Source organism: Mustela nigripes, chromosome 2 (assembly GCF_022355385.1).
Source record: "Mustela nigripes isolate SB6536 chromosome 2, MUSNIG.SB6536, whole genome shotgun sequence".
Classification (NCBI taxonomy): Eukaryota; Metazoa; Chordata; class Mammalia; order Carnivora; family Mustelidae; genus Mustela; species Mustela nigripes.
This window is the reverse complement of record NC_081558.1, coordinates 122,510,663-122,525,446: the sequence shown is the minus strand read 5'-3', so window position 1 is coordinate 122,525,446 and position 14,784 is coordinate 122,510,663. Positions and strand designations below refer to the sequence as shown.

The window sequence follows — 14,784 nt, the reverse complement described above, 5'->3', positions numbered from 1 at the left end:
GTAGGGGTGCCTGGGTGGCTCAGTGGGTTAAGGCCTCTGCCTTCGGCTCGGGTCATGATCCCAGGGTCCTGGGATCGAGCCCCGCATCGGGCTCTCTGCTTGGCGGGGAGCCTGCTTCCCCCTCTCTCTCTGCCTGCCTCTGTGCCTACTTGTGATCTCTCTCTCTGTCAAATAAATAAATAAAATCTTAAAAAAAAAAAAAAAAGAAATCCAGTGGTACTTGCAATTCCTGGGTAAAGAATCTTGCTGTTACCTGGTCCTCTATAATATATGTCCCCAACCTTAGTTGGCTCCTCTGCTGTCATAATCTACGCTGACCATGCTTTCCTGGTGCATCTAGCTACATCTTTCAATGTTTGGTCTTGGCTTTGGTTTCTAGATAGCATCCTTTCCCAGATAATCAGGGAAACTAACTCTTCTGCTAGCAAACCAGAGTGTTGGCTATGGCAGCCTGGGTGTTTTCTCTCAGCCGACTGGTCATATAAAGAAGTTTTGCTAACTGCTCCAAAGTTGAATTCTTGGCAGTGCCTTCCTTTTGTAGAGCCTCACTGTAGTACATAGATCTGTCTTCCCAATGGGTGAAATCACCATGGTGTCTTGCTACAGGGGACACCCTTACCCTTTACTGCTCTCCAGGGCAGTCAGCAGCGTTGGCCCTATGTGAGGCAGGGACATTGAAGCTAACCTAATCCTGGCCTAATCCCTGAATCTTGAGAAGTGCATGGGGCATCCCTTCACCCAAAGTTAATCCCTTCTCATTTTGGGAGTCATTACAACTGACCATTCCCTTTATATGAACTCCTGAGTACTGAGTCATTTCTTCAGTGTCCTTACTCACCAGCTCTGAGCTTACTTCCCATCACAGTGAAAAGGAAGTACAAAAAGCTTGGATTGATGATTGATTGATTGATTTAAAGATGTTATTTATTTATTTGAGAGAGAGAGAGACATAAAGAGGGAACACAAGCAGGGTGAGAGGGAGAAGAAGGCTTCCCACTAAACAGGGACCCCAATGTGAGGCTCCATCTTGGACCCTGAGATCATGACCTGAGCAGAAGGCAGATGCTTAAGGACTGAGCTACCCAAGTGCCCCAAGAAGCTTGGATCTAAATTTGAATGCAATTTTAGTTTAATCCCTTGTTAGTGACAGCAGGTCATTTTGTGTTATTAAGTTTCTGTTTTCCATAAAAGTAGGAAAAATTATATGTACCGCTCAAATGTGAAAGACATACATAAGAATAAGAACCAAATACAGAAGATGCATAGATATGTCAAACACATTAAAGTTGACATTATTTTTGTTATGATTGTTAAATCTTCGTTCCTTCAAGAGTGCTTAGGAGCAAAGAAGTAAGTAAAAATGTTAGTCTTTGTGATAATCACATGGGACTATGTATATGCTTATTTGTATATCATGTATATTTTATGATATGTGTATTTAATATTTAATATTATTATATAATTATATATAATTATATAATAATATTTAATATATAATTATACTATATAATGTATTATATGTTTATTAAAAATAAGAGAGGTAGAAAGGAGAAGAAAGAAAGAATGAGAGGAGGGAGACAAGCTATATTGAGATTTTTATTCTCTTTTTTCTTTCTATTACAATTATTATTATTATAATTATTTTACTATATTGCTTCCTGGTCTACTTCTTGGCATATTTGGGGAGAGAGAGGATAGAGAAAGTTTATCTAATTTTGCCAGGATTAGGAGTCAAAAAAGATTAAAGAACATTGCCATTATATCATTAAAATTCACTTGAAATGCATGCCACCAAAATTAAGATTGGCTATTGAGTTGTATTTTGATTGATTTATCTTAAATTTAGATTGATTTTGAAGTTTTCATTAAAACAACTCTATTTACAACCCAGATTTCTTTGCAATCCAATTAAGTACCACCAATAAGAAATACCTTTTGACAAAAATATGGCTGATTAATTAAATAGATATATTTATATTAGTGAATAAATTGAAAATAAGAGACCTTAGTTTCTATATTGCACTAGAGGACACAAGGAGAATTTAGAGTCAAATTTGATTAAATCAAATTAACATTCAATTTAAAATTTGCTATTTAAATACTTTATATCAAACTCCTTATTTATAAATAACTTGAAAAAGCATCATTGAAAAGCACAATTCCAAAAATAGTCAATGGCTTTAAGTAATCTATTTAAAAGTCCATGGTCTGAGGCAGGTTTCTGCTAAAGCATCTCATTCATACCCATCATTAGACTAATTTGTTTAATGGAAAGGTCTGATTACAAAACACATTCTTTCAGAAATTTTAACCCTCAAAAAGGGAGAAGAGAAGTAAACATCAAAGAACGTTCATTGGTTGCTACACAAGAATGATTGTTGAACTTTCAAAGGAGCTACTCAACTATATCCAGCCTATACTTCACGATTTTGTCCAGAAGAAAATTATGAATGTTTTTTTTTTATAAAGGGCCTTGCATGAAATCAAAATAAACAGTTAAAACTACATTTTTTGATCTGCCATTCCAGTAACTAATAAAAAAGATTTTATCCTTACTTGTCATGTATTTAGTGAACACATGTGAGCATGAGTTCTAGAATTTCAATTAATGTCAATAATAGTAAACATCAGTTTCTGGAATTCTATTTGAAAACCAGGACAGTTAACAATTTTTATGGCACTTTTCCATGATGACTCAAAGATATTAGATACTAGATCCAAGAACACATCTTCAGGTATTTTTAGTATCTCATTAGGTGACTGATTAGGACCCGGAATCTTAAAACTAATTTAAATCACCTTCAGGCTTTCTTATCATTTTTTCACCATCATATTTTTTTCCAGTTCAAACATCATTCTTTTCTATGGAGAAATTGGAAGCCAGGGCTTAATAGTTCTGCTTTTCTCTTGGTCATTTTTTCATATTACATAGTTGGCCCCAAGCAATGTCATTCTTATCCTATACTTGGTTATCTTTTTGCTCTGAAAATGCCAGAGATATATTTTTTTCTATTATCTTTAGCATTTTTCACAAACATCAGACTACTCAGTATCGTTAGGTAAATATACTCTTCTTTCATGTTATTCTTTTTTTTATTCCTTTTCTGATCTTTCTTTTTAAGTACACATCTCAGAAAATTGGCTGTACAATAATCCTGATTTTTTTAGATGCCTTTGTGTTTCTTAATCTAGATTGTTATAGGTAAGAGAATATTAGAATCATCTATAGAATAATATATAAATTTTCTTTTTAATTAGTTTCTTACAGTATAAAGCTGTGCTGTCCAGTATGGTCATCACTAGCCATATATGGCTATTGAGCTCCAGAAGTGGACTTAGTCCAAACTGAGATGTGCTCTAGACACCTAGATATCCATTATATACCTTTGACTCAGGTATAATTTTTCACAAACATAAATATAGAATATTTGGAGGAAGGGTGGGGTGGCTGGGTTATGGACATTGGGGAGGGTATGTGTTGTGGTGAATGCTGTGAAACATGTAAGCCTAATAATTCACAGACCTGTACCCCTGGACCAAATAATACATTATATGTTCATTAAAAATAAAATTTAAGAATTGCATATGTAGCTCATATTATGTTTCTCTTGGGCAGAATGGATTATCCATAAAATATTTTTAATATTTTTAATTAAATGTATTAGCTTCCTATTGCTGCTCTAACAAATTACCACAACTTCAGTGGTTTTAGACAATACAAATTTGTTAACTTGAAGTTTAGGAAGTCAGAAGTCTAAAGTGAGATGGCAAGGGCTGCATTTCTTTTGGAAGCTTTCGAGGAGAATCCACTTTGTTGCCATTCCAGCTTCTAGAGGTGGCCTGCATTCCCTGGTTTATGGCCTTTTCCTCCATCTTTTAAGCCAGGAGTGTAACACCCTCAAATCCCTTTCTCTCCATTTATCTGCCTCTGGATTTCTGCTTCTGTTATCAAAACGATTTCTCTGACTCTGAATCTCCTGCCTTTCTTTTAGAGGACACCTTGGGCCCATTTCAAGATCTTTCACTTCATCATATTTGCAAAGTCCTTTGTGTCATATAAGGTAACATATCCATAGGTTCCAGGGATAGGATGTGAACATCTTCGAAGCGCCATTATTCTGCTCATTATTTTAAGTATGTTAAATGTGCTTTCTTGGTTGGTTAATTGGAATTTTTGAAATTTGGGTATGCTCAAATACTTCAAAAACAGTGACACTTTAATACCAACAACCAACTAACCAAATAAACAAAAAGACAAGTCTAAAGTGGCATGGTGCAATGGTTTCTCATCTAGTAATGCCGCTGACCTCAGCATGGCCTTGGTGACTTTAGTCACTTGCTTTCTTAGGTCTTTTTCTGTTTAGCAAAAGGATATCTGTGGACTCTACAGAAAGACTATAAAACTATAATTCTTTGGGTCACAGTTCAAATGGATTCTACTTGCTTTAATGATTAGTTTGAGTCCTGGTAAAATTTCAGCCATGAGATCTTTTCTGTATCCTTTATCAGACTTGTACATGATGAGGATGTGAACTGTGAATTAGGTTTAATACATTACAGATAGTCAAGAATTATACTCTTGTTGGATCTTGATTTAATAGGTCAACTTTCTATTAACATGTAAGCTATTTACCCTGGTAATCTATCAACTTTGTGACATAACGAATCTTTCATTGAACTTTTTAAACATTACTTTCTCTCAATAATCTCCTTAATTCTAGGAAGGTTTGGGAAATTTTTAGAGAAAAAGCTGCAGTGCTTAGGCTGAGAGTCATGATTTTCAGAATGGATGCTGGGAAGATTGAACAACATCTTATGCATTGAGTATAATATAGTTTGACCATTCTCTTTTTAATATATCATTATAATATGGTTAGTTCATTGTATTTTTTTGTTTCTATGTCAGCAGGAATAATTTTTATTCAAGTACAATAAAAATAAACGAGCTCTTAAATTAATACAAATGATTTTAGGAAAATTAGTCCTTTTTGAAATATTTGTGACATAATTTCTGATTTGATGTAAATGATAAAAAATTAAAGAGGTGGATTTATGTCTTCAGAGATTCTTAGAGACAGAGAGAATCGGAGGGGAAGATAAAGAGATACAGACACATGTACACACAGGGAGAGAAAGTTTGAAAGAGAAAGAGAGAGATCGAGATCCATTCCTTTTGAAGATGTGACTTAAAGGTCTCCTTTATATAATATGTTAGGAAATTGTGAAGCCAAATATTTTGAGATAGGTAGATGATGCTTATCAAATCACTAATTGAATAAAAGTGAAAATTCAGGCTATTGTTTATTTTTAATTGTGTAATTAACATAAAATCCTATTCAGAGAAGGAATAGTACCAACTCGTGTTATGTGAAGTCAGTGAAATGGCAATGCGATTGGGATATAACAAAACTTTTCCTTTTCTAGATTGAACTACAGATCATTAATTTTCATGTGACTTTTCCATAATTAAGTCAAAGTTTATGGTAAATTTTACTAACACTGGACAAATTGACTCAGATAAATTAATATAAAATAAACTTTAATGGATGCTGTACAATAGGGTGATTTTCTGGTTGTATTTATTCAGTGCCAACAAAATCCTTAAGATCATTTTATATAATTTAACTAATTCCAGGACACATTTCAATGGATTAAAATCAATAATGGTATAATGGAGTCAAAAGCAGCTAAAATAGAGAATCTGCTATGAAGTTATTAGAGGATTTGTATAAATATTATTCAATTTCACAAATATATAAAAATATGCATTCTAAAATAAAATATTGTGTAACATAATAATGTAGTAAGCTATTAACGGCTAAAATGTTTGAAGATGAAAATTTACATATTTTTAAGTAAAGAATAATTGTACTGATTAAATATATATTATAGATGTAAAAAAACAAGTGCTCCTTCAAAAAGAAACAGAACAGATTCTTAATTATTAGCATAACAGTACTAAAGTTTAGAAATTTTTAACAGTTCATAATGATTTAAATTTGTTTCAAAAAAGCTAGATTTATTTCTGACTTAGGACCCTGAACTTTGAACATATGTTTTGGAATCTCAGACGAATCTTCTTAAAGCCCCGTTTCTCTAGTTGACAGTCTCATCCTAAAATATCTAGTCTTGATCATTACTTCCTTGGTTTCCATTACAGGTCTTCAAACCATGAAATATAAAGATGCATCTGGTAAATTTAGCATTCAAGCAGGTGTGTTCTCCCAATACATACCTGAAATATTCAGTATCAGTCAAGTGTTTTAAGTAGTCTTTTCTAATTAAGCAGGATTGTCTGAACAGATACTTCCCTGTAGAGAGAACCTCTTATAAACAGCTATCTTTGCAGTAGTTAGGCCTGTGATGTTGCAATACTTTTTATTTTTATGCCTTTCATAATTCCCAGTTGCCATTCATTTAGATTCAAGTCTTGAGCACTTAAAATGAGGGTACATCAGGGGAGTTGTGAAGATGGTAGAAGAATATATTTTCCCAAGACTTGTTTTAGAAAATCGGTTTTACAGTATTTTTGAAGTTTTCTTTTTTTTTTTTTTTTTCCTAGACATAGAATACCAATCTCTCATAACAGCTTAAAATGTTTACTACCAGGCAGAACTTAATTGATTTGACCTGGTCACAAAAGATGTGCCGTTATATCAATTATCTCCCGCCTCCCAAAATCATAACCCTCTTTTCACAATGACTGTTGTTGTACTTAAAAGCAATAATTAAATACTTTCTTACCTGTTTTTTTTTTTTTTTTTTTTAGTAGAACTATGCCATTTCTTTTCATGATCCATTCGGCATTAATTAATCACTTGTTTGTTTGTGCAAAGTGCCGAAACCAAAATAGGATGTGTAATTCTACCATAGGTTTTAGCAGAGTTGAAATTACAGTGGCAGAATCAAATTGGAATCCCATATTCCAACTGGCACTCAAGTTTGCCAGTCTTGGCCTTTCATTTCCCATTATTGTTAGTCATAGTAATTTTTTATTTTCCTCCTCTATTAATTTCATTTTCTGAAGAGATATTAGCAAGCCTTTCCAATATAGAAAATAGATTTGTTTTCTTCATGTACAGACTAGCTTCACACTTTGATCCATTAAGGCATTCATTCACTAATCATTTGTACTCTCAGGGATACAAAGATTAAGTAAGTTTCTATCTTGTCTGTCAAGTAAATCTCCAGGGAGAGAAATGAGTTTGATTCATATTTTTACCCTCAGTCTTCTTCCTTTCCTCTGCCACGCCTCATCCTCTTCTTGTTTTACTCTTTTTCCTTCATTGACTACCTTATCCCGCCATATCAGTTTGTATGTAAACACACTGAAAATGAACTTTCAATATTATATTAGTGTCTAATATCTCATTTTCAGCATAGATGGTTAAGTATTAATTCAAAATAACTACTAACCGTTTACAGTGAACAAATCAATTATCAGTTGCCAACAATGGGTTTATGGTGGTTATTTGTTTTAATGTTAGCTCTCTTGTGAAATTCTTTGTCCTATGACCAGTAGGCAGGAGGTATTCAACAAGTGGTTGCTGAAAGAATACGTCAGCCTCTCCAAATTTTGGATATTACATGTGCTTCTTCCTCCTTGTTTATTCTGTAACTGAAGGGCATTAAGTTGTCCCTTCTCCCTTTCTTTATTGCAAAGCTGCTTTGGCTATAGCCTAGGGATGCTGTTCTGAAAATTGATTGATGACTTGTCTAGGAATCTTTCTTGAGTTCAAAGTGAGTTGAGTGGTATTAAATGCTAATCTAACTCATTTTACTTCTGACATTGGGCCCTAAAGAATTCTTTCTTATATTTGATATCTTTTTCAGTTTTGAATGAATTATGAAAAATATTGTCTGATGACTTTGAAATTTGATTTCCAGTTCTTGTATTTCATATCAACAAAACCTCCTTGCTTGAAATTACATATGCATTTTGAATATTCTGGAGATATTATCTTTTGTGTTGTACTTTGACTTAGGGCTATTCTGGCTTTGGTGGTTTCCGGGTAACCGATCAGAACTGAACACTATCAACTGATTACCTGTTTTACATTTTCAGAGATGTGGTTACTCCATGTGAGATCAAAGGAAAGTACATGAAGGAGCTTGTTGAGAACTACATTTTCCCCCTATTTCAACCACATTTTTCTCCATTTAGGTGGTGGCTTTTGCTTGCTAGCTGGAAATATTCATATCTGTTATAGAAACAAATAAGTATTGATCCATTTCCACGTCTTAGAAATAAAAAGTACTACATATTTTTAAAAAGAAAGCACATTATGAAATTCCAAAGTCCAATACTATTTCTTTTCACTTCTACATATATTTATTCTAATTAGAAAATTTTCTAATGCTGTAAAGGGTTTACGGAGCCCATCTAGTTTAAATATTTCATTTTAATGAAATAGTTCAGACATACAATTTGTATGTAACATTATAAATGTCTATAAATATCTGTGTGCTCAAGATTCAGTCTAAGAAATAAAGCATTAAAGATTCAGCTGAAGTTTCCTAGATATCTTCCCAATGTCATTAACTTCCATTCTTCCCAAAGATAACCTCTACCCAGAATTTCAGGCTTATCATTATCATGGATGTTTATATACCTTTCCCACATATAAATATGCTCAAAAATATACAATTATTTTTTGCACATTTTAAAACTTGATTCATAAATGATATCATCCCACAGGTATCCTTCTGCAAACTGCTTTTATTGTTTCTGCTCCAGATTACATATTTGAGACGTCCATGCTAACTCAAATAGCTATAGTGCATTCATTTTTCTTTTTACTGCTTCTTGTGTCACAGTATGTGATTATTCTATAAAGTGCTTGCCCACTTATTTATCTAAAGGTGTTTATGTTTTTTCCTCCTTTTTCTTTTTTTCTTTTTTCTCTTACAAGTAATTTTGTAATGGGTTTTTTCTGTGTGTGTGAAGAGAAATACACAAGAGTAGAGAGACTCAATTTTAGGAAATAAGGATCTTCAACAATCTCTAAACTGTTACTGTTCTAATGTGCTTTCCATGGTCTCTTCATATTCTCATCATACTTTCATATTGCTGGACTTACAAATTTTTGCCAATTTCATACCTGTAATATGGTGTCTCATCATTTTAGCTTGTATTTCTTTAATAAGTAAGGTATCTTTTTCAGATATTTATTGGACATTGAGAATCCTTTTCTGCCAATTGACTATTCATCTTGGTTCATTTTATCCTATCATATTTTTTTGTCTTTATAGGTTTGTAAGAAAGCTTTATGTACTTTGATACTTATCCTTCTTTGGTTACATGAAGAGCAAATATCTTCTGTCAGTCTATGCCTTGACTTTTTTGATGCACATAAATTTTTATTTTTATATTCTATTTATTTTTATTTTTTTAAATATTTTATTTATTTAGGCAAGTAGGCAGAGAGAGAGAGAGAGAGGGAAGCAGGCTTCCTGCCGAGCAGAGAGCCCAATGCGGGGCTCCATCCCAAGACACTGAGATCATGCACTGAGCAGAAGGCAGAGGCTTAACCCACTGAGCCACCCAGGGACCCAGATGCACATAAATTTTTAATTTTAATATATCAAAATAACATTTTTTTCATTATAGACTTAACTTTTTATTTCTTAATGTTTAATAAACCCTTCTATTCCCATCTACCCCAAATAACAAAGCTATTTCTCTCTAAAAGGTTTTAAGTTTTGTTCTGCATCTTTAAGGCTTTAAGTATTTAAATTTGTCCTACCTTAAATACATATTTAGGTATGAATTATAATTTTTTAATATGCCTATTTTATTGCCTGAATAATTCACTTTTCCTCACTGCTCTCTCATGCCACCTGTTATTTATCAAGTTCCCATAAATTCAGAGATATATTTCTGAGCCCTCTATTCTATTCCATTGGACTAATTTTATCCCTGACCCAAAGCTACATTGCCTCAGTTACTGTCATTTTCTATTTAGTCTCAATAGTTAATATGAAAATTATCCATACCTTATTCTTAATTATATTAAATTAAGAATACCTTATTCTTTTTAATTAATTAATTAATTAATTTATTTTTTATTTTTTATTTTTATTTTTTATAAACATATATTTTTATCCCCAGGGGGTACAGGTCTGTGAATCACCAGGTTTACACACTTCACAGCACTCACCAAAGCACATACCCTTAATTTTATAAAATTATATTGACAAGTTTGACCCTTTGTTCCCACAAACACATTTTAAGATTAACTTTTGAAGTTTCATGAAAAATTATAGTGGGCTTTTAATAATTATATTATTAACTTATAACATTGAGTCTCCCATCTAGGAACAGGTATGTTTGTTCATTTATTTTGGTTTACTCTTCAATTTTAATAGATAAATTAGCCATGGGCCAAAAAGTCACATAGTCAATTAATAACAAAACCAGTAATAGAAAGAAGGTTTCTTGACTCCTTAATAGCTCATACACTAAGAAGGCTTAATTATTTAGTTTAAGAGTGGAGTCTTTGCAACCATTGCATGTACTCATGAAAGTGAATTCAACTTCCCAAGTTTACTAAGTCCTTGATAATCAGGATGTGGTCAGAGGGCTTGTTAAAAATGCAGAATCTCCATTCCTTCTCTTGTCCTACCAAACCAGAATCCTCCTTTTTAAAAGATACCTAGGTCTTTGGTAAGCAGAGTAAAGTTTGTGAAGTATTGCTTACCAAAATGGAATCTTGAAATTTATTGCATTGGCCTTTTCTCTAAAACCTGTCCAAAATGCTAGTAGTAATCTTGAGATGATTGAATTGCTAAGGGTTCAGATAAGCAACATTGAGAACTATATAATGACCCTTCAGTCTTGCTTTTTGACCATAGGCTCATAGCAGCCATCATCGGCTCTGTCGAATGAATATCAAAAGTCTAAAATGAGAAAAGATTGTATAAAAAAATATGTATTCATAATTGTATAACTTTAAAGAAAACAAAATATTAATTTTTTTTTCTGGAAGAAGCATGTCTCAGGTAGATTGGGGTTTCTTTGGATATCTATAGTTATTCAGGGAACAACTGCACCAGTTGACATTTTAGCTACAAAATATCATTGGGGAAAACTGTTGAAAAAGAGATGGAACTGGGAGAGAGAAGCACAGGAAATTCAGTCTTTAAAACAAAGAAAAAAGATCAGACGATCTTCTTAAGTAGTCATATACTATTTATGTTAATCCCTGTTCATTCTTCTTCTTAACTACTATAGCAGCCAGTTATCTATAGGGCAGAAGGGGGAAAATAGGTGAGGAGAGGGGATTTAAAAAAAAAAAAAAAAAAAAAGTGAGATTCCCTGCAGTATCACCTCAAGCCACTAGGGGTATCTTTGTACCATTTTTCATCCTGCACTGATTTGGAGTAGAAACCTATATTAGGGGAAAACCAGGGTCCTCGGCATTTTTTTGCGAGCAGTGCACCCTGAATCCAAAAAGATTTTTTAAAAAGAGGAAGAAAGAAAGAAGCCACAGTTCTTTCGATCACCCGAACAGGGCTACGAAATCGCTTTACTGGACATCAGCGCCAGGGATTCATTTTTGAGGTCAATTTCCAATCGAGATAAATCTATTGGATTAGTAGGATTATCTGATTGCAGCCGAAAGAAGTAACGTTGTTTGATCATTTGTATTTCTTGCCTGATGGTCGGATTTACATGGAGGTGGCTTTGGGTCCCGAGAATTCTGGATCGTGGTTTCATCTGGAGAGAAAAAAGGATCAATCGACACGTTTTGGAAGTGTCCGTGGGTGAATAAAAAAAGGGGGGGGGGCGCAAAACTGGGGTTGCGGCTGCTTAAAGAAGAAAAATAAATAATAAAAGGAAGCATCTTGAATTCTGAAACAAGAATTACCAGTGCTCAAGATTCGAAAAAAGCGTCTAGAAGCTGATAAATACTTTGACCAATTCAGCTTGAATTTGACGGTGAAGTGTTGTAGAACTGTCTTCTTGAATGATTGGAAGGGGACTAGGGGAGGATGAGGGGGCCCCCTCTGTGGCTTGATCTTACCGAGGGTAAGTTTGGGGGTCTTTTATTGGGAGGGGGCTGCCAGGGTTTGTGTGCCGCTGCGCGGTAGGTGCTGCGGACACGGCGCCGGTGGAATGGGGAGAGAAAGGGGATGTAAAGCCACCTCGCGCATCTCGGGGTGGATCGCTGGGGAGCTACCTAGATCGAGCTTAAAAACCTTATTTTGTGGCGTTGGCGGGGAAGCCAGGCAACCCTCCGAGGTCTCAACTTTGCATCGAAAACCTCTCCGCTGGGAGATCCCTCTTGGATCCAGTGCTTTCCTCCTAGTGATACTTTAAAGAGAGGTAGCAGGGTGCCTTGGAAAACCTGCCTGTGCAGGGGAGAACTCAAGTAGAAATCGCGGCTGCCTCGGCCGAGGTTTCGGCGACTGTCTTGGCTTCTATGGGAATTTTGCAGGGGGAATTGGCTGTTGTCGTGTTATCTTGTTCTCGCTCCCTCGCCCTTCCCCTTCCCGCCTCCTCCTCCTCTCAGCCCAACGCTAAAGGGTTACAGGGTCACTGCATTGGATAGACACAGAAGTGGGTGACGGGCCACACATGTTGTCTTGTAATTCACTTGCAAGACTTTGCATAATACAGTCCGAGATAACTTTCCTGGAGTTGGAAGAGTCCAGCAAGGCGTTACAGCCTTTATGCCGAGGGCCCTGGCTGGCGAGTGAGCCAGGCAGCCGCTGCATTTCCGATGCATCCCTACCCTGACTGCCTCGCCACTCTCAGGCTTTTCTTTCCAACTGAGCGGTGCGCGCGCGTTCCCAGACATTTTCTTGCAGCTGAATACAAGGATTTTTTTTTTCCTTTTTATTATCTTTTTTTTTTTTTTTTTAGCTCTCAAGAAAAGCTCATCATTATTTGCAGAAGGAAAATCAATTTCAGCAGATATAGTTAAAATTAATCACTCAAATCTGTAATATTAATTGACTTAGGAAACTAAAAGTTGCTTTGGAATCCAGAAAAGCATATTATTCTGAACCAATTTTGGAACACACATAGGTTGTTCTGAGCAATAACATATGAAAAACTGATTCACTTAAAATATGTATATAGATACGTTAAATAGACTAATGACTATCCCCCACCCCATATACCTTCAGACACCTCAGCATTATAATTTTAGCAGGCTCTTCCTATTTAAGGCCAATTCGTTAAATTTTAAATCTTCAGACGGCCAAATATATTAGGATAAGATGGAGATAGGTAATTGCTAAAATATAAAATAATTATTTTTTAAATACAATTTTATCTTTTAAAGAAAAGCTTCAAATATTTTTCGGGGATTTCTGTTTACAGATTATGATATGAATGTAGATACTTTTATGGCTTTAGCATTCAAGCCTCTCCATTATGTGTGAACTCATGAAAGGCAACTCTTCAATGTCATCTGAAGCACTCATCATCCCAGTACTTATTTCAGGAATTCCAAATTCATCTGACATCCTGGTATTAAAAGGGGAACCTTGCCAAACTTTCTTCCTGGTTTTGTGTGTATATGTGTTTCTTAAATCTAAGTTCTGAAACAGCACAATGACATTCCTGTTTTTTTTTTTTTTAAAGATGAAATAGCAAAATAGAAAACTTTGTCTCCCAAGGATTCTGTGGTAGAGAAGTTAAATATTTCCTATTTCTGCAGATTTTGTGTAAGCTTGTTAGTGGTGACAAAAATAGCAATAAAAAATAGTTTTTGTAAGCCCAACTGTTAGTTTTAAGGAGATATCTGAGAGGCCAGATTTGCCTTTCTTTTACGCAGCTCTTAAGTCACGTGGTTCATGTGCAGGGTGAGCTAGAAGAATGGATGTTCTGTGTGTTGGTACATTCTAGCCACTGATCTTGGCTGCACAGTCCAACAATAGTTAACATCTTTTTTTCAAAGTTTAAATTAGCAAAAAACAGTCAGCTAGTAAATAACACATTAAATGATGAGAGTAAATAATTAATGAAGGTGAATGGGAAGTGAGCTGAATTTTTTTTTTTTCTGGGCTAGTAGAGAATGTAACATTGCTATACTTAGATGGAAGATATGAAGCATGAGAAAGTTGGTTCTTTTAAAAGTTATTTAGTTTATTTCACAACCATTGAACTAGTGATCATGGCATTTACCCTAGTGCTAAAGCAAAAGGCTCAGCTTCAAGTGCCTCTGTCATGGATAAGCAGTATCTTTCTCAGTTAGGAATCATCAGTACTTTTTACTCCTTCATTTTCTCTTTCATCAGTTGAAGAGAAAAGGGAAGGCTTTGCCTTGTTCTTTGGTTTCTATAAGCAGTTCCTGCACAAAACTTTAGTAACTTTGTAGGTAGTAGATCCACTTTGGAAGGTCAATAATGATAGAAATAAAAGTAAAATTACATACCACAAAAATTTTTTAAACTGTAGCCAGTAAATAAGAGCAAGGTACCCAGTAATTGAAATGCTCTCTACAAATAGAGTAATCACCTTAAGAACTACTGAACAACCTGAGAGTTCACTTAGAAAATCAATGACATTTTGCTCTACCTTATCCAAACACATATTTTTGGTTGTGATTATTAAAAGAACATGGTGGTCTTGATCAGCTCTTCCAATTTTGATTCAGAATAACACAAAATGTGGTAGTTTAGGATGAAGGGATGGAAGCTCTAAATGACCCCCTCCAGAAAATTGCAAAAACAGTTCATGACGTATGTGACAAGAAATAGCATTGGATTCCCCAAAGCTTATGACAATGGAAAAACTGATGTTGCATTCACTGGAGCTTAGTTTGACAGCTG

The 14,784-nt window shown here is 34.6% G+C and overlaps 1 protein-coding gene across 7 annotated transcripts in view; it reads left to right on the top strand.

Annotated features, from left to right (window-relative positions):
- NLGN1 (neuroligin 1) overlaps nt 1–14,784 on the top strand; it is an 836,831-nt gene that overhangs the window by 147,945 nt on the left and 674,102 nt on the right. Inside the window, exon 1 of one of the 7 annotated variants that reach the window (XM_059391525.1) lies at nt 11,385–12,031. The exons of the other annotated variants lie outside the window; for them this stretch is intronic. The gene's annotated coding sequence lies outside the window, so the exon portion shown is untranslated. Of the gene's footprint in view, nt 1–11,384; nt 12,032–14,784 lie in introns of those variants that run through there. 7 annotated transcript variants of the gene reach the window in all.